This window comes from Corvus brachyrhynchos, unplaced genomic scaffold (genome assembly GCF_000691975.1).
Source record: "Corvus brachyrhynchos isolate BGI_N302 unplaced genomic scaffold, ASM69197v1 scaffold115, whole genome shotgun sequence".
Taxonomy (NCBI): Eukaryota; Metazoa; Chordata; class Aves; order Passeriformes; family Corvidae; genus Corvus; species Corvus brachyrhynchos.
Genome location: NW_008239553.1, coordinates 2,141,742 through 2,162,065, shown reverse-complemented (window position 1 = coordinate 2,162,065; position 20,324 = coordinate 2,141,742). Strand labels below are relative to the sequence as shown.

General features: G+C 42.0%; 1 long non-coding RNA gene across 2 annotated transcripts in view; it reads right to left on the bottom strand.

The window, feature by feature from the left end:
• The window catches only part of LOC108448582, a 73,076-nt gene that overhangs the window by 24,960 nt on the left and 27,792 nt on the right, over positions 1-20,324 (bottom strand). Inside the window, exon 3 of one of the 2 annotated variants that reach the window (XR_001864532.1) lies at positions 10,781-10,867. The exons of the other annotated variant lie outside the window; for it this stretch is intronic. This is a non-coding gene — a long non-coding RNA (uncharacterized LOC108448582). Of the gene's footprint in view, positions 1-10,780; positions 10,868-20,324 lie in introns of those variants that run through there. 2 annotated transcript variants of the gene reach the window in all.

The window sequence follows — 20,324 nt, the reverse complement described above, 5'->3', positions numbered from 1 at the left end:
TCCTATTTCTGCATACTGTCTGAAAGGTAAATGAGATATCAAGAAATCAAGAGGATAAGCAACGCTTCATTTATTTATTTGAATGCTAAGGCAGTTAAGCACACAACTTGTATGCATGAGATGTCCTGGGTTTCCCAGGTAAGCTATCAAGGGGTTTAACACCACTGCACTCTATTACAATACATCAGTGCCATTCAGGTAAAAATCAGTAGTGACATTGAAGACTCTACCATCTGACATATCTCCCTTTTTGGGGTAGAGTTAACTCGTGGTTTTAACTTTAAAAATATTCCTGGATGGTGGTAGAGCTTGCTATGGAAAGGTTAGCACAGGACAGTATGGACTACACTCTGTTGTTGTTTGCACATTTAGCCCAGTGACAGGGATCCCTGACCCATAACTGAGATTCCCACAGACCAACAGTGTCAATAATAAATACCAGCTGGTTTTCCTCTATGGCACTGGGCAGCATCTCCCATGTTTAATGCAGCAGCCAGAGGCTGCACCTCACATCCCATGCTGGGAGGGAGGAACTCCCAAACTTTCTGTGCCCTGAACATTTCAAGAGGATGTTTACATGTAGCACAACAGAGGCAAAATCAAAACAGATGGTGGACAGATGTGAGCAGAGTCAGGAAGGAGAAAGCTGCCTGGAAATGCTTTTAGCAGTGTCACTCTCTGGCTTACCCAAAAACACCCCACAGCCATCAGTAGGGTGTGGAAGAAGTCTAGTGTAACCAGAAAAAGCATCTGCATCATGGTGTCCCAGAAAAGCCTGAATTTTCACATGTTGCTCAAACTACAACCAAACCGACAGCACCTCTTTCCATCCCTCTGTATTCCCATTTCCTGTCCCTTCAGAGCACAACAGGTCATACATGATGGCAGTAGTCCGTGACAAGGGTGCAGACCTTGCTCCATGGGAGCTGGAGCACTGCACAAACAGCCATTAATCTTAGATGACTTGTGGACAATTATTATCCACATGTTTTAGAGGGAGAAAGAGAAGCAGACAGTAGAGGGTCATGCTTACAGGAGGAAGTCACTGATCTAAGAAGGGATGCCAGAGGATCTACCTGCCTGCTCATTCTCAGCTGCTCTGACCTCTGCTCCAGGCTCCCCCCTGAACCGTGGGATTTCGCTGCTGATGTACAGCATCTGGACAAAGGAATTTGGGCACAGGTTATCCACTAGCTATCAGAAAATGAGTATATGTCTTTTAAAGGAAATCAACTCCTGTATGCCCTCACCAGGCAGGAGGAGATAATTTATTTCTTTTGGACAAAACCTTGAATATATCACCCTAGCAGCCTCCTGCATTATGACCCCCATGCTAATCTTATTAAGACAGAGGTTACTGGGCTCTTTGTTGGTGAACAGCACATTAATAAGATCTCCTTGAAATAATCCCATCTCTAATATGCAGGGAAAATTACATTTTCCAGCGTAATTACTATGTCAGTCAAAAATCCCAACTCCTTCGTTAATTGCTTTTCTCCAAATTCCAGCGGCTTTTTCTCAAGCAGTAAAACTCCAGGAAGAGGAGGGGGCAAGAAACCCAGGCAGTTCCTCTTATTAAGTAAACCCAACAGCAGCTCTGGGAGGCTTTGCCTGGCTGGAGTCTGTTGTTTTAGCAGTGGGAGTTGCAGACATGCTGGCAGGTTGGTCAGAAGTAGGTCGCTTTGTTAGGGCACACCCACCTTCCACATCTCCTCCCCATAACCTCTCCTGCCCAAACCATCTGGGAGGCTGTCCTTGGGGCACCGCAGAGGCAGTAGATCTCAGCCCGAGCAGCAGCCCATGATGCCAAACCACGCTCCCTGTGAGCCATCGAGTCTCACAGAGGTGACAGGGTCCAGCCCAGTTGCACTCTGAAAGGGCTGGCTGAGGAGAAACCAGAACAGTGAAGGAGGAGCACAGTAGGTGACACCCATGTCCTTCCACTCAGCCCTAAGCCAAGGACCAAGGCAATAACAGGAGGGAGTTACAAGCTGTTATCTTTTAGATAAGACACAGAGACCTGACTGAGAGAAGCTGCTTCCTAGAGAGTGTCAGACAGGGGAGCAGGGAAGACACAGGAAGGGATAAGAAGAATGCTGCTAGACAGAGGTGGGAGGTGAGATGTCACAGGAAGAGTAATACCTACTGTAGCAAGAGGATTTGTATCCAAATGACAGTGTGGTGACCTGGCACCTGCAGTCCTGCCACCAACTTGAATTCAGAAAGGGCATTGAGTATAAAAGTCGTTCATCTTGCTTCTTAAATTTGATGCATTCCTGTTTGGTCTTAAATACATTTCAAAGGTTCCTACCTTTCCATCTGGAAAAGGGAGCTGAAGGTATCTTTCAGAAAGAAACTTGTTCACACAGGCAAGTGTGAACAAGAAACCCAAACCTGGCATCTTCTTTGTGTAAAATACAGCCATAACTTTTCCTTCCACTTTCAACTGCAAGAAAAGCATAATGCTTTGTCCAAGAATCCTAAGACAATGAAATACTGGTTTTCCTGAGCTTCTATCAGAAAACGGGGCTTACAATAAAAGGTTTGATGCAAATGCATGAGTCATAATTTGGACCTCAGTAAAATATTAAGAGCTTTGGGTCAGTAATCATTGGGCAGGTGCTTTGTGCAAGAAATGCAGGTGGTTATCACTGTATATCACTTTCAGACCACAGAGGGCTTCCCCTTTCCCCCCATCCTGGGGGAATTTAAGAGGAGGAGAATTGCTTTTAGTTCAGAAGTGTTATTCAGCTGACACAAACCAACTCCTAAGAATGGGTATCTGAAGAATATTTCTGACACTACATATCCCAATAAGTCTGGGAAACAGTACACAAGAAGGAACACATTTCTAATAAGCACTTACTTGCTAATGGACAAGCAAAAGTGGGAGCTTGAGAAAAAAAAATCTAAGAAAGCAGATATTTGAAGAAAGATAATAAGAAACTAAATTATGCATTTTTAGTTCATTCCTAAGAGGGTGAAAACAGGAAACAGTGACAAGATGTTGTGTTAACAACAGAAAACTTACCCAGCAACAAAAAGTTTGCCGGCAGGGAAGTCTGTGGAGTAAGGGCGCTGAGACAGCTGCCTGAGAGGAAAGGAATAAAGGCATCCCCAACCACTGAGATCCTGGCAAAAGGGAGAGAGAAAATAGGGGAAGGGAAAGGAGGAGGGGCAAAAGGGAAGGAGTGTTCTAGTGTGGCTTTAAAGCCACTGCACAGAAGAGCGACATACCCAGATGTCCTCTTTGTGTCCCATGGTCTCTGCCAACAGCCTCAAGTGAGTTTGCCATGTAAGAGCAACAGCTGAAGAAGAAAAAGCAGCAAAGCCTTGGCTACATTGTGACCCCTGTGTGAGACCCTCATGACAGACTGACCTGATCATAGTGCTCAGTGTGGTCCCCACAGTCTTACAGCTGAGCAGCTGGCAGCCTTCTGTGCGTCTCTGCCTTGTTACCACACAAGATCCTTATGTATCATATATGCCACTAGTTACTTCAAATCCTACATATCACCACATCAACTGCAGGATGCTAAATAGCTCTAGTTCAACCATTCTTAGGAAAGAAAGCGGAGAGTCAGAAGACACACAGGTCCTGGGGGACACATAACACCAAACCTATTTTCTCCCACCTCTCTCATTTTATAGTCCCTTTTCTCAGGGGCTAATTGTGTTGTTAGTGAGGGCACATGCGAGTGAGAGTCCAGAGGTTTCTCAGCAGCAGCCTTTAATCAAAAAAGGCTTCACACTGAGAGGGCCTGACCCACCCATTAACTTCTCCCACAATATCCTGTTTTATTACTCTACGTGTGAAACACAGCCCCTGGGGAGGGAAGAGCAGAAAACTCTGCACCAACAGGGAAACTAATGAACTTTCCTCTTTCCCGAGCTACTCAGCCTTTGGGAGGCAGCTGAAAAGAAAAACTCAGCTAGGAAGACAGGAATATATCCTCTGTTTGTTGAGTGAGCATGGGAGCAGGTGGCCTCCAGCAGCCACAGGATCGTGATCCAGTGAGACAAGTTACAGCCAAGGGATCAGGAAAGCTTTCAGCAGTGACTTATGCCACTTCCTTCCCAGATGCTGCCCACACTTGGCTCTTGCCCTGCTAATGGGTCGGTCCCTGAAGCTTTGGGAGAGGGCAAACTTCCTTACTTCTGCTGTTTGATATCTTGCTGTCAGCAGCATCTCTGAGAGTCATCCTGAGGAGCTGTCGATGTACTTCAAGGAGTGCTGCACAATTATGGCTGGGATTTTAAAAGATAACTTTCCTAGCCCTCATACATTCAGTAGGACAAGAAAAGATCACCCAGGTCTCAAAAAAAAAAAGGGTCACCAATGTTAACTGCTATTTGTTATGCAAATATTTTTTTATTTTTTACATTGATTTATTTTTTACATTGATGATATTTTCTTTTTAAAGACACTGCAGAGGTATTTTGGGCATGGCTGTATTCAGCCAATACAAGGTCTGAAGCAAAATTTGAATACCGGAGGAAAGCTGGATGCACGCCCTTATTTTCATTTCCTTTAGCAGCAGTTATGGATTGGATAGGAGAAATAACAGCCTTCAGCTCTCTGCACACCTGAGTACAGACCCTTTGTTTGAGGAATCAAATTCCTCCAGTTCAGGGCAAATTCTCAGTGTGGGACAGGAGGCATTTACAGCTTTGTATTGCCATGGCTGCATAAAAGTATTTTGAATGTACCTTGTTTTCTGTGCATCTGATTTGTTAACTGCTTATTTAGAGATAAATCTGTGGAGTTGCAATATTGCTTTTTGAGATGTAAAACATAGGGTAAGTACTAGCCTGCCAAATCAAGCAAACCACTTGCCTTTTCATGATCCCAGGAAGATTTTGTGCTTGGGCTGCTTGACTTTTCCACAACTTTTGCCATAATTTACCATTTTCCTTTCAGATTAAGCAGAAGCCAAGCTGAACAGAAAGAAAACTTGAGAAAAGCAGAAATAGAAAAATGTTTCTTCAAAACAGGAAGCTTCGTATTTAAACAGCCACTCTTCAAAGGTGTTCTTTGCAAAAACTCTTTTAAATTGACTAAGAATTAGTTAAATCTCCATTTCCACCCATATCTGCAGCCATTGCTAATCAAACTGAGACAGAAGATGGGCAGATGGGAAGTCAATGGATAACCACTCCCCAGTGGCAAAGCTAAGCTATTTACTCAGTACCGGTCTGTGTAAGGTGAGCAGATTGTTCTGGTTCATGATTTATTCTTCTGCTGGGATCCTGTTAACATCTCATTATTGTGAGGAAGACAGCTTTACCTTGGCTTGGACTCCCCAAAGGCAGTCCAGGTTTGAATGGGTGCCCAAAGTCACTTTTGGAAGTTATTTTAACAACAGAGATCATCCTTGATATATAAAATTGAAGTCTTCGTTAGTGGGGCTGCAAAAGTGACCCATGGCCATAAAAAACAGAATTAGAGATCAATATCAGAAAAATTCAGAGAATTCCATGCAAGCCTTCCTACACCACATGTTGCACCAGGGTGTTCAGGCCTCGTTTTGTCCTTGCCAATTTTACTCTGGTCTCTTCAGCCTTCTCAGGGATGTATGTGATGCTTAGAATAATTACTAACTGGACCCAAGAAAATGAGAATGTGGTAAGAAAGTATAGTTTCTGGCATACGACAGTACAGGAGTACTGCCAACACAGCTAGAGGGAACCACGCTATGAGATGAGCTATTTGTTATGTTGCAGAGAGGATTGAAGAGAAATGGCAAAAGTCAAGTCATTCTGAGTTAGCCATTAAGGGAGAAAAATTGCTTTTTGCATTTCCAGAGGAGCTGTTGTCATGCTACAGAACAGGAGTAAAACATAAAGCCACTTGGAAGGGAGCAATATAAGATGCAGAGAAGGAAAAGCCAATCTCAGGAAGGACTCATGCTAACAGCCATACAAACTCCTGACGTCAGTGGTTGTAACTATAAAATACAGACTTTCACATAGAGGAGATCATGTAAACTAGAAGGGTGGTGCCTTCTAGCTGGTGCCTCCTCCTAGCAGAAGGAACCAAATGCCCCCACACTTGGCCAGCACTTCCCACTTTCAGATAGGCTTCAGCCTGCATAGACTGTGGCTATGCTGTGAGTGCAGGAGGAGTTATGGTGGCAGGAGGAGGCTTTCCAGAATTTCCAGAGTTCTTTTCTACATTGGAAATAGCACAAGTCTCCTTGTCCAACGCTGTTTCATTGTACATATGGAGTCAGACTCCTTTCTCTGCTGCAGCAGCCAGCCTCACTGACAGGTGCCACAGCCCAAGTAAAAAAAGTCTCATATATTTAGTCACAAATTATTTCTAAAACCAGTTGTAAGGTCCCTAGGTGCTGCTGCCTCTGATCCAAATTTTGCAGTAGTTTCAGCTGTATTCTATTTGCAAGGCTTATATTTAACTTATGTATAGCTCCTGATTTTTGTACTTTTTAAAGCAAACTGTATGTATAGACTGTAGAGAGACACAGAGATCTGTGTATAGTGTGCTTAGCTATAAATATATACATAGGATATGTATATAATTTCTGAGCTTCTCATTCTAGCAATTATATCTATTGTATCTTTTTGTGTTACTACGTAGAGTAAAGAGGCAGAGATAGAGGAATAAACACTAACCATAATTGTCTGTAGCCAATAAAGTAGTATATGGTCTGGGGCTCAACAATTCAGCCTGGTAGACAAACTACAGCTGCAATTCTGAGTGTTATTTTTAACTCATTCTCCCACTCAGGCTGTCTTGTCACCTCTCTCCATCTCTGAGACACACATTAAATTGCAGTCTGATAGTATTATAAGCACCTTTGTCAACAAAATAGATTTGTCTCCCTGGGATGGTGAAATGTGTGTCACAAATGAATGAGATTTCTGGAGTTCAGCAGCAATCTACGGGGAGGTGTTAATTAGAACAGACTGTGTCATAAGGAAGCTCAACAGATACAAACTAATTAGCACCAACAAGTGTAGCAGGGCTGCTCTGCGGAGGCAGCACTCCATCACTGGCTTCTAAGAAGTTAGCACTCCTTCCTCTTCCCTGGCTCTAGTCTCAAAATGGCATTAAAACATATGGTACCAGAGCAAGAGTCCCACAAGGATAGCGCGGGAAGATCTGCATTTGCTCCATCCCACGGTTACCTTCCCCAGCTCATTCTCACCACAGCATTCAATTCAGTCTATCCACAAGTCAAAGATCTCCAAGATTTCATCCACGTGAAGCGAGTGGGTCCTCAGAAAGGTGTGCATCCCTCCTGAGTCTAGGCTGGACTGATGGTCTATAAATGCTACCAGTTTCCTTGGGGAAACTAAGAACAAAGTAGGCTGTTCAGTGCAGAACAGCAAGGCATTCTAAAAGTCCAGCAGCTCATTCTCACCACAGCATTCAATTCAGTCTATCCACAAGTCAAAGATCTCCAAGATTTCATCCACGTGAAGCGAGTGGGTCCTCAGAAAGGTGTGCATCCCTCCTGAGTCTAGGCTGGACTGATGGTCTATAAATGCTACCAGTTTCCTTGGGGAAACTAAGAACAAAGTAGGCTGTTCAGTGCAGAACAGCAAGGCATTCTAAAAGTCCAACAGGAATCTGGGGAAAAAAGAACTAGAAAGAGCCCTTCAGCAGGTCAGCTTATAAGCTTGCAGCTTAAATATTGCTGACGAGCTGACATTAGTCAAGAAGAAAAGATTCCTAAATGACACATCAGATGTGCTTCAAATGAGTCCCCATTTTTTCTCAGATGCAACCTTAGCAGATGGACTTGAGCACATATGATTCTGTAAGCAGATAAGAGGATGGAGATACTAAAAAAAAAAAGGATCAAAAATAGAAAGTAGTGGGAAGAATCATATACAATGTTTCTCACATTCTTGTGCTTGTTAATTTCCTCATTTTTAAGGAAAAATATCTCAGACTGAGCACAGGTGATATGTAATACTAGTGACCAATGGCTTGCCATCTAGCTGGGTTTCCTTAGGTTTATAGCTATAAAATTGAGAGTAAATCTGCCCACAGAAGAACCCATACCCACAAACACCTAAGACTTCAAGACCATTATTTGCTGTTTTTTCCTTCATAACACAGCCATTTAAAATACTTTGTGTCCACCAGTTCATATTTCCCTCTGCCAGCTTCTTCTTGATTCAAGCACACAATTCCTTTAATAAACACAACAATGTTGGAACCCTTTGGTATCTTGTTCTCTCACCTCTTTTGGTAAAGGACTTACCTCATCTGAGGATGAGAAGCTTTCTTTCCCACTCCAGTCTAAATGTGCTTGACATTTAGAATGTAGTGTAAAAAAATGTAGTGTAAAAGAATGTAGTGTAAAAACTGGTTCCCAACTAACCAAAAGTCAAAGCACAGGGCCAGACAAAACTAGTGGGACCTGTGGATCCATAACACATGCTAAGAACAAACCATTTCAGCCTGCTTTTAGATGTGTTTGGGCATTTTAACAACATGCGTCTTTTGGCACAAATTGGATTAGAAGGTTTTACAACATTATTGCTGTGACCAGTCCCTACTGGCCCATACAAGTTTCTAAGAGCTTCTCCTCTAAAAACTGAATTTCATATATCAAAGAAAGCCAGAATAGAATAGCAGGGGAAAAAGGTATCTTGCCTGCATTTTGGCTCTGCAGGCAGAAAGAAAAAAAAAAAGAAGAGAAAAGAGAGAGAGAGAGAGAGTGAGTGTCAAGGGTGTTAGATTCAGCACTTTGGAAAACTATTCTTTCTGAACCTAACACTTAGCAACAGGATAGTCTTTCTTGCTGTCATTAGCTCACAAGATCTTATAGTAGTCTGATGGCTGAGGGCATCATCCTTACAGATGACTGGGTCATGAAGGAGATAACAGGCCAAATGCTTTTATTACTGCATTTGGGTTGCACAACAATATGTGATCACAGCAGTTTAGGAAGAATGAATATACATGTACACCCTCTCTAAGACCTGTTTTCTTTCGTCTTACACTAGTCGAGGACTGGGGCCAATATTATCCATTCTCAGGAGCACCATGTTACCTGCTGCTACAGAAAGGAGCTGATCAGCTATCCATTGTGTATTGAAGCAGATGGTGTGTAAATACCAGAAGCTTTATGATACCAAGCTTTTCAGAGATCCCATTTCTTTTTCATAGCAGGTTTAAATTAAACTGCAAATCCTGCAAAACACATAGGGACAATTCTTTCTTCTCACAATCCATTGCAATAAGACTGAACTCCAGTCAAGTCAACAAAACCAGAGGTCTAAAGCAAGTATCAGAAGAGAATCAGTGTTCTCCAAAGCCATATATGTTACAGAAGGAATTAAGATTACTTTTATCAGGTGATGGTAACTGCATCAAGCAGACAAGATTTGTGCAGACTGGAATTCTTGCAGTGAGCACACATGAAAAACACCTTTTCCCCTGCTCTCCACTGTTTTCACCCAGAAAACGGAATGATGGAACTGCACTAAGCAGGCATTGATTGCTAAGTACTTGGACAATCTGGAAAGGGATTATGGCACATAAACCAAAGCAGACATGCAATTTAACATGCTTTGCATAACTAAGAAACTGAACATGTACAGAATAGCTCAGCACAGCTCAGATCACTTCAAGCTCAGACCACCTTTTAGGCCCGCTGAAGCCTTGTGGGCAGCAGTGTGAAAGACATTACATTAAGACACCTTTGCTTACAGATGATTTTATTATTGTTATTCAGGCATTTACATAAACTATGACAACGCAGATTATTTTCTCCTCTTGGTGCTGATTTCTCACCATCCATCATGGCAAGGACAGAAATCTGGCTGTGTAGATTCACTCACCCTACTATTTTTCACCCTTGTAGGAGGGAAAGGCTTGCAAAAGACCTGAGATACAGAGTAAAACACAAAGCCCGTGGACAAGTGAAAAACCAGCTGGGTTCTTAGAAATCAACCCCCTTCTCTGAGACTATTCACCAGACTGCTGGCTGTGACAGATAGAATTCTAAAAACATGGCTTTCTTTTCGTTATTATGCTGTGTGGCTTTCTTATTCCACTTTCTCACAGGAAAAATGGATAAGGGAAACACTGTTGCATTTGTTTGTAGTTCATTTTAATTCTGAACTCAGAGGAGAGCACAAGTGAGATCCAGTTGTGCAATCCATTTCATTGCTTTGACTTTGCTCTGTGAAGTCTCTTCACAGAGACACTCGAGCTTCAGTTGCAAGCACCATTGCAAGAATCACATCACTGGACTTACTTGAATGGAGAGGAAAATACACAAAATACTTGTTTCTTCTACCTCTCCTCCAAACCCACAAACCATTCTAAAAATCATTTTCCTTCCCTTTTGAGCAATAAAAAGAGTAATCCTGTGCATCATTAATTGCTTATAGACAGCAGGTGCAAATTTGCTTAATAGCTGATTAACTGTTCTGGGTAGCATGAGGGAATCCAAATTCCTAACATACCAGTTAGTGGGACACTGGTGGAATTAGTCTGGAGTCTCTAGATTTAAAGCATGTACTGGTTTGCTCCTTTGGTTTTGAAAAGAGCAGGCCACCTCCTGTATAAGCCACTGACTGCTTTGTCAGAAAGCAGGTCATAGAAGGTCTGTCTGACTTGACACAACGTGCTCTGAGCTCTCATAGTTGCACAAACTGAATATGAAATTAAATGTGATGATGAAATACACTAATTATCAAACTCCTAGATCACAATGGTGTCTTTTTTATCCAATATTACTTATCTGAACAGGAAAAAATGGCTTAAAGTATCTTTTGAACTTACTGTGTAACCCTGCTGCTATGGTTCCCTACAGCCATGTAGGTAACTGGGAGACCTGGTGTAGCAAACAGCTGCTCTGGTTTGCTCCTCTCTTCATACACACTGGGAAGAAGAACAGAATAAAGGATAAGCTTGTCCTCACTATTTCAGTCAGGCTGGGAAAGTCCTCTCAGACTATTTTATTTTACTGATTTTTTTATGGTGTAGCAATTTATAGGGGCCTTGGTGCAGCGTATGTGATTATATAGGAAGAGCTGAGCCCATGACTCTGTACTGGAAACCCAGTGGCCCACATGGCAAACCCATTCATGACCCAAAACCTATGACCCTGGGGTTTCTACTCAGATGTAGTATGGTAAAGGTAACAAACACCTATTCTGGCTTTCCTTGGCACTCCAGTCTGTGTACCATTCCAAAGTGCAGAAGGTACTTCAGGATCCATGACATACTTGCCTTTCTTATATACCTTTCCACAAAATACAATATAATATAATATACTGCATAGAGATATATAGTACTCTTCCATGACATCCTCTGAGAGATGAGCAGGACAGTGCAACTTAATCTGGCGCTACTCACAAATTACAGCTTGCACATAAGAGGAAATCCAGCTCAGCTCATATAGCAGAACTGTAAAGCTGTGACAAAATACTTACCAAGTTATTAATGACTTATAATATGGCAGTAGTCAAGGGGTCAAGTCCCAGACAAGGCATATTTCATGCAAGTCCTATAAAGTCTGATTCAAAATCGCAGAGACCTTCACACACATAACCCAGTATATGCTCCCAAACGCCTGGAGACAGTCACTTGCTGCTACAAATTCTGCTGTACAACCTGCACTTTAAATGCAAAGCCCCCTGGTGCTAGCAGTAATGATTTGGATTAGCACTTTATTTCCCACTGCTAGAGAAATAAAAATCTCCTAGTACCACTATCAGAGATTTCTGCGGCAACTCAGTGAATAATGGTAAAAGCAGCTGCAAAATAGCAAGCGAACAAAGACTACAGAGGTATAATGGTGACTCAACAACCTTTCAATTCAGATACTAAAGTGTCTGCAGTTCCTTTAATGCTGCAGGTGAATAAAAGGTGATTGAGCAGAATTAACCTCTCCCTAGAGCATTAAGAAAAGTTAAAGTTCTGGTGCAGGCTTGCTGGGCTCTTTCAAATTTGAGTTTCTTACAACTTTTACTGCTGTAATACCAGTGAACTGAATGTCCAATGAACTGAATTTCAGCAGCGCTGAGTTTTGGAGGACCGAGTTAAAAGAATTATGTGAATTAAAAGTACATCTATTGAGATGATAAGCTTCCAGTTGAAATATATAAGCCTTCAGGCAATACTGATATCGAACTGCAAACTCTCTTGTTCTCTTCCCAAGCACCTATACAGTGCTATGCACAAGAGGTACTTACCCTGCCTATAGAAATTTAATTGACTGCATGAAAATTTGTTTGAATTCCACACTAAGACTACAGATATTCAAGCATATGCACAGTCATTTTAGAGGTTTAACACTAATTTAAACATAAATTTGGGAGCCCCATGTGAAGAACAGGCTCCACAGCTCTGGCTTGGAAACCTGAAGCCCTGACTCATACCTGTGTATCCAGCACTTGGGTTGCTTTCTGATGTAAATGGGGCAATTTTCCTCACCTTGCAACAAATACTGAAACTACAAACAGCAAGGGTTTCATTAAGCTTTTGCTGAGGGGAAGACAAAGGAAAACAAATTCATGAGTAAAATGATTAATGTGGAAAAGTCAAAGCTGTCTGGGAGAAAACACAGAAACCACATCACAGGTTTTTTAAGTTTTCAAGGAAAATACAAACTGTACATTTCCAAAATGTTTGGATAGGCTTCTCCTCTCCTTCCCACAACCACAGTTTCTCTTAAACATCTTTGTGGTTTTGATTCAGACCAAAACTATAGAACCAGAGGTGTCACAGGAGATTTACTTCAGGTGCATGAAGTATAAAATTCAGCTTTAAGTGGATTTTGGATGATAGTTTATCCAACTCAAATATTACCTACCCAATACTTACAACCAAAGTGAGCAGGCAAAAAAAAGTATGAAAGCATAACATCTCCCCATCAGGAAACAGAAAGAAAAACATATTCTAGGACAGATGCAGAAACCTACCTTAACATAACTGAGGACAACACTGGGCCGTGGCAGGATTTTGTATATAGTGCTAGCTCTAAGGACAAGTTTACTAATGGAAGGTGGTTATTAGGTGACATGCCTATTTTGGAGGAATAAAAAGAAACCCAGTTAGTTGGAGGTGTTAATCTTGCTGCACCCTGCAAAATTCCTTCACTCTGGGCAATCATCAACTGGATGAAGTTTAACAAGGGCAATTGCTGAATTCTGCACCAGGGATGGGGCAACCAGGGATGTATGGACAGACTGGGGAACAAGACACTGAAGAGTAGCACCACTCAAAGGGACGTGGTGGTCCTGGCTGATGGCAAGTTGAATATGAGTCAACAATGCCTTGGCAGCCAGGAGGCCATATATACACTGCACGATAGGGGAGCATTGAATAGCTGGGTGTCTCTATTTGTCATCTGAGTTATAAAGATGATAAAGCACTCCTTCACAGCAGCACTCAAGAATTTTATGTACAATACACCAGAAATTGTGTATTAAGTGGCTGAAGACATTTGGCTTTTCGCCCTTTGTAACCACTGACAATATGTGGGCATCTAAGTGTGATTGCACAACTTCCTGCATTATTACTCATGTCATGGCTTATCAACCAGGATACTTAGTGGCATTTATGAACATATTTAATGCTGATACAAGCAAAAGAAGAGTAAGCCATATGTTCTTTTATTTCAGGTTTGAGCAAGGCCAGCTCATTGAAGGCAGGTGCTGGGCTGTCCTTAGGTTTCTGCTGATCAGATCTGCCACAGGGACATGGATTCCAGTCAGCACCACAGAGAAGCAGGAGCCACTGTTTCCTGCAGGTTCTCGAGGTGGAAAGCATTCTGGTCCTCCTGCCAGACAGTTTATCAATACTGCTGCTGCTGAATATAGATTTTTGCCTCTCCGGGTTACCTGCAGATCTTAGGAAGAAAAATGTCTTTTCATAAAGTCTACACTGTTTGTCCTCAAAGGACTGCCTGGCTGCAGATAAAGTGCAGCTGAAACACATAACTGGACTTTGGCTGTACTCTTGGACGTGGCCTCAGAACTGAGTCCACACAGGGTTGTGCCTTCAACGGGAGAGTTTCACCCTGAAACTCATTCTCCCCTTCCTTGAGCGAATCATCCTCTGGAAAAAGGATGAGGACCCTCTAGGAATGCAGCACTCACAGTTCCTGGGATACAGCACAGATCTGCCAACAGACCCAGAAGAATGCAAACCCCTGTAACCTGACAGAATCCATAATATACCAGTGCTTCAGGGTACTTCTGCGTCTCTGTTCCTACTCAGAGGAACATCACCAAGCATAGAGTCCTATAGGATATTCTGGGAAGCAAAGAAGAAAATATTCTGGAAAAAAAATACCATCTAGGAATTAATGTATGACTTGAGACTGGGGGATACAGAGGTGAGATAAGCTAAAGCTGCAGAGGCTTAACTAAACTGACATGGTCAATTACCAGATAATGGCCATTTCCAAACTTCTTATCTCAGTTACTAACAATTTGGCTACAAATAATAAAAAGAAATTTGATTAAAGTAATTTGATTTTACTCGGGAAGGTTTCAAAAACTAATATTAAAAAATGGGCTCGTGGTGAAAAGTAGTTTTAAACAGTTGCAGCAGCAGGGTGGAGGAGTATTTTCCCAACAAAACTGTGCCATTCCTTCACTGCTTCAAGGCTTCCTACCTTACCTACAAAAAATTGTTTGGTGAAAAATCCATTTTGTTCATTTGTTCCTGAAAAAAATAAGCGAGTGGGCAGAGGCAGGGGCTGTACCTTAGCCAGCAGAAACCAGCAAGATTCCTGTGCTCTGTAAGTACCAGGGTTTGTGATCAGACAGACAATCTCAGATAAGACCAAACAGTAGAGCTCGGAGAAGCAGAGAGGCTTTTGGGCACACAAGTCATAATTAAGTGCCGACTGAGTGTTTGAAAGCGTCCTCTTCTTTTCCAGCTCTATCTGCTGGTTTAATGCAAAACATTACCTCTACAGACTTTGGATTTATGATGTCCTTAGATTGTCACAACTTTGACAACACACCGAGCAAAAATAATGAACAAAACAAATCATGTTCAAAAACTATGTAGCAGTTACAGATTCAGCATGCTCCTAAATGTAAAGCTTATTAAACTGATTCTCCTCCTTGTCAGAGTACGTTCTATGCAGGGTCACAAAGGTCCGGGGACATGCAGTTTAATATCATGACTGATTTTCTGGTTTCATCAGAGTGAATGATATGGATAAACAAAGAGTTTTCTCTTATCCTTTATTTCCCGGCTCCCCATGTAAAGCAGAATATTCAAGACTAGGAAACATAATTTAAATGTATTGCCTTTATCTCTAAACAAAGGACTTTGAGAAATATGTTTCTGTCCTGGTATTTGTGGAAATGAAAGCACGGGGTCAATGCCAAACTAAAACTCTTTTTCGCTAGATTGACAGAGGGGAATCTGTAATGCCAGAGGCAAATTAGGAGTCATTCTGCTTACAGGATCAAACCATTCCTGAATACAGTAAAGTGAATGACCATCTTTTTCTATCTAGCCTGTGTCTACAGACCTCAGCAGATAATTGGCATCACATAAATAAATAGGAAGTTTTTTAAAAGTGTATTGAGTTGACAGAATGAGTCTTAAACCAGAGAACAAAACGCTGGCAGCCTGGTTTGATACCTCTCATGAAGAAGAGGCTGCTAATCCTGATAAATATTCATTCTGAACAGGAGCCTGAAATGAAATGCATAAATTCACACCTCTCAAATAAGACATCTTTTGAAAGACATCAAAATACAATATTCTCCACACATTTTTCCACTTTGGCTTGTCCCTTGTACTTCAATTAATTAAATATTACCCGCACATTCCTGTATGTACATAGCAAAGAAAATCACTGTGTTCTCAAAGTTCAGACCTTGATACTAAGACCACACACGTACCACTGGCACATGAACAAGAAGTATTTTTTTCCCCTTAACATTTTCATACAGTAAAACATTTCCTTTAGATATAGCAATTAATTGCATTTGATGGCAACACAAACGTCCTAGGGAGATACAAGCACATATTTAGCATTTTATAATGAGTAGCCAGGACCATCCTCAAAGGTTTAGGGGCAATGCAGGCTCCATGTCCTGATGTAGCCCCAGAAATAAAGCAAAAATCCCACAGGTCTTCACTGTTACCTAGGAAGCCTGAAGAGACAGGCAGTCTCATGATCCAGAAGATCCTGCAGGTAAACTACAAAATATTCTTCTTCTCTGTGGAAAGGAGAATCTGCCAGAGAAAGAAGATTACCAATACTCTTTCTACAAGTAAGTTCCTGTATTGACTCCAATATTCCCAAATCGCTCAGCACAAAACATGATGAGCACTCTGAAACCTTTTTCCCTTTATCCCAGTCCCTAAAGGGGAGTTTCCACCCAGTGCCTATATACTGTGTTCATCTTTCCTCATGCAGGCATTTCAACGTGTCCTACAAATGCACAGTCTCAGATTCTCCTCTGGAAGAAGAGCAGGAGCTTGCAGAGGCCACAGAATGTCGTCTGGACCCTGTGACCTCAGACTTCTCAGTCAAAAGACATTCATATAAGATGTGAGGTGAGATGTGACAATGAACTGAAACGTAGAGAGGCTGCTGTCCACATTACCCACAGGTAAGCAGTGGGACCAGGTTTGTGAGTAGCTGCTCTATTTCACTGGTCAGAACTGGGCAACTGACAGGGAGAAAGTAGCATGACTACAGCAATTCCAGTGCAACAGTGCCAAAATGGACATCTTACTTCTCTCATTAGTAGAAGAAAAGTCATCTCAGAACCCAGGAATTCAGCCCCAGAAGGTTTTTTCTGTCAAGTCTGTTAACACAATCCTCTTAGCCAAAACTTACTCTGAACTCAACTCAAAGCTGCCGCTCCTAGGCCCTGTTACAATGTATTCCATGTGGACACCTAAGGAAACATGCACCACCATTTTCACTCAGTGCAGTTGTAGTTGCTCCGCAAAGAGCACAGTGCAGTAGCCTTACAGTTTTGTGAATTTTGCAAAGATACTTGAACTCAGAGAAAAATTTGCAGACAAAAGGGGTGTGACCTTTCTTCAGAGTGGCTTCCAGTGCTCCTCAGGGAGAGACTGTCTTTGTGCCTTGTACATACAGAGAACAGACTTAGCAAAATAGAAGCTTTGATCTAATTTCCTCCTTCACCTACATGCACTTGAGCTGTGCAGAGTACAAGAGGTAAAATCTCATCTGTTCAGGGTCTATTCAGAAGGACAAAGGAGTAATAAAATTGGGACTCAGTGTTCTGGACGAAAGGACATAACCTCCCAACAGGGTCCCCTTCTCTCTTTAAGAACAGAGTCACAAATGAAAGAGGTATCTTTGTGTGAGCTTCCAAGAAACTGCTGAGAGGGCTGAGCACTTTGGAAATGTAAAAAGAGGATTATGATGTTTAAATATAAGAATTTCTTCAATTAAGATAATCAGGAGATATTTTTCAAGCATCCATTGAGATTTTTAGGCGGGGGGAGGAGAGAAGAAAAAAATCCCTACACCAACTTGTGTAATTGCCTTAATTATATCATTAGATTTTTTCCTCCTTGCCTATTCCATCCACTGCTTATAGTATGGCCTCTATGACAAACATGAAGGGATTCAGTAACTTTCATTCCTCTCTAACATCATTAATCTCAGAGTAGGTCTACCATGGTCAAAACTACCTGCAGTCTCAATAATAATCTTTTCTACATATGTTTCATATGTAGAAAATCAAAATTACCTGCAAGAAGAAATTCTGAAAAAAACCACAGAACAAAAGTACCCGAAAAGGATCTCATATTGTCACCCTCAGAGATCAATGGCAGTGCTTTGCCTACCAACCTGCTTCACAGACCTCCTTTACTTGGGCAAACACATCATCTTACAGGAGGAACAGTAGTTGGCCTTTGTATTGATCAGCTGGAGAAGGAATAAAGCAAGCTGCCAGTAGAGTTCAAGTGCACTAGCTGCCAGCCAGTTCTACAGGACATGTGTCTGCAGGGAAGTGCAGCCTCCTCATCCTGTACTCCTGCTTCCTTTGAAATGCCATGTCATGTCATGGGGAGTTGGGTCAGGCAGCTAATGCAGAGGAAAACTTGGGTAATTTTACCTGGATTGCCCAGTAGGAACATGACAAAAGAGAGAGAGAGAGAGAGAGAGAGAGAGCTGGGCTGCCAGTTCTGGCAGCAGAGCAGGCTGAGATCCTGGCTGACAGCAGTCATGGGTTCCTCTCCAGAGCATATAGGACATGGCACACTTTCTCAGGCACAGGCTGTCCTGCCCCAAATCCCAAAACTGGCTAACAAGCTTTCAGGACACTCTAGCTCCTAAGAAGACAGTTGCCAAGATGTGTTTGCCCATTTCTTTTAATGTAAATCAATGCTCTCCTTCTAGTCCCATTGCTGAAAAAGGCTGGACATTTTTTTTCTGGATGACAACTTAAAAATAATAACATGGTGAGGTAGATAGCTCAGACAGAAAAATTCAGCCAAAGTGCTTGTTATTTGGTAATAATATAATCTGGTTTGAACTTCTTAGGATAGAATGTTGAGGTCCTTATTAGGTGTACTACTAAAATTTCTTACTGCAACTGCAACAGAGACAGAAAAATAAAGTTCTTTATAGGTCATGCTAGAGCTATCCACAGGCAGCATCTTTGAACTGGCACAGGTTAAGCCTGACTGATGGGCAAGGCTGGTACCAGCACGTAACTTTCTCTGCCATAGGTTTGCTTCTAATTAAAGTGGTTAGATACTGGTGGAAGCCTGTGTGGAAAGTTCTCTTCACAACTGCTCACAAGGTATCTTCCAGTAAGAGCTTACCGGGGCAGTGGAATTGAAAGTGGAGATATAATAATAAAAATCAAGACAGAAGCATCACTTCAGACACTTGTCTGAATGGCTGCCGTTTTGAAAAGGAGAAAGGTAAGCAAAGAGAAAGGGGACATCCTCCTACCAGAGTATGTCCTGCCTGGTCTGCATAGCAGCAACAAGTCACTGGAGACCTACCCCATGAGATTTTAAAGTTTATAAACTTGGAATAGGAATTTCTCTATTTGTTCTCAGTCAGTTTATCTGGCTGCTTTCCAAAACTCTGGTCTGCTCCAGAGGTGATGCATTTTGTTGTTGTTTCGAGAAGTTTAATTAGGTAACTGGAACCAAGTGCTAAAAATACCCTCTGCGCAGAGCTCTTCCCAAAATAAAACCTGATTAGTCTAAGTAAGGGCCATGCCTTGAGAGAATTTGCAATCCTTACACTATTCACAGTCCAGCTTTTCTCTTCATTCGTTTGGGAGAATGAAAAAAATAAGAAATAGAGACAAAGTCAGGTGGAGGTATTTCTCAGAGGCACTCACTGGGTATCAGCCCATCAGTTAATTGTTTTTGGAGCTGCAGATGATCGTGTAGCACATACCTGAAAATTTCCTCTGCACACAGGGATAGCTGAATAACTATGCATTTCCAATCTGAATTTAAATTTAATTTCTCTCTTGCAGGAGGCACTATATGCAGCTTCCTGAGAAATCAAGGAATTGGTAGCGATGTGACAGCACCATGTCTTGCACTTTAGAGCTACCTACTTCCAACACTACTGCAAAACTACTGTAACTTTCAACAACTTTTGACTGCCACATTACTCACCAACTGTTGCATGGTTAAATTCAGCACTGCCTTGGAAAATTAGAGTACTCACACCTACAACAAAATGCACAGAAAGAAGGCAGGCAGTCTTCCCAGTTATGCTGCCTAAATGGGACTTTCCAGAATGATAGATAAACGCAATCTTTGTCAGGAAAAGTCTGGCACTGATGCCTTCCTGGAAAGGATCCATCTTTTCCATGTCATGGAGGAAAGCCCTCAAGCTAGTGAAGCACCTTTTTTCTACTTCTTAAAGTACCTTCCAAGTTTTATTGCTTTATAAGAAGAAAAAAAAAAATAGGCAACTTGCTTTCTCTTGCTTGTGTTCCTCAGAAAACAATGGCAGCTTGTCAAGTAATAAATGAATGGAAAAACAAAACTAAATATTTGAAAGAGCTGGGTTGCTGAAGCACCTCTGTGCCCACCACTGGAGCAGATGCCAGCAGCAGGTGAGGAGATTCCCCTTCTCCACCAGATCCACACCTGGCATTGTTCATCACCCATGCTGGGAATCCCTTCTTGGGCAAAATTGTCTGCTGTGAAGAAGTACTCCCCCCTGCAGCTAAGAGTCCCCTTCCTGCTCTCTGGATAACAACAGAGGTATTTTAATCCACACATGATTCTAAATGCCACATCCACCCTGGTCTATAGTCTCCACACGTACCAAATAAAATTGTCAAAGGGGTCTTAGCCCCTCAGTGGACAAGGGCATTAATGAGGAGAGAAAGAC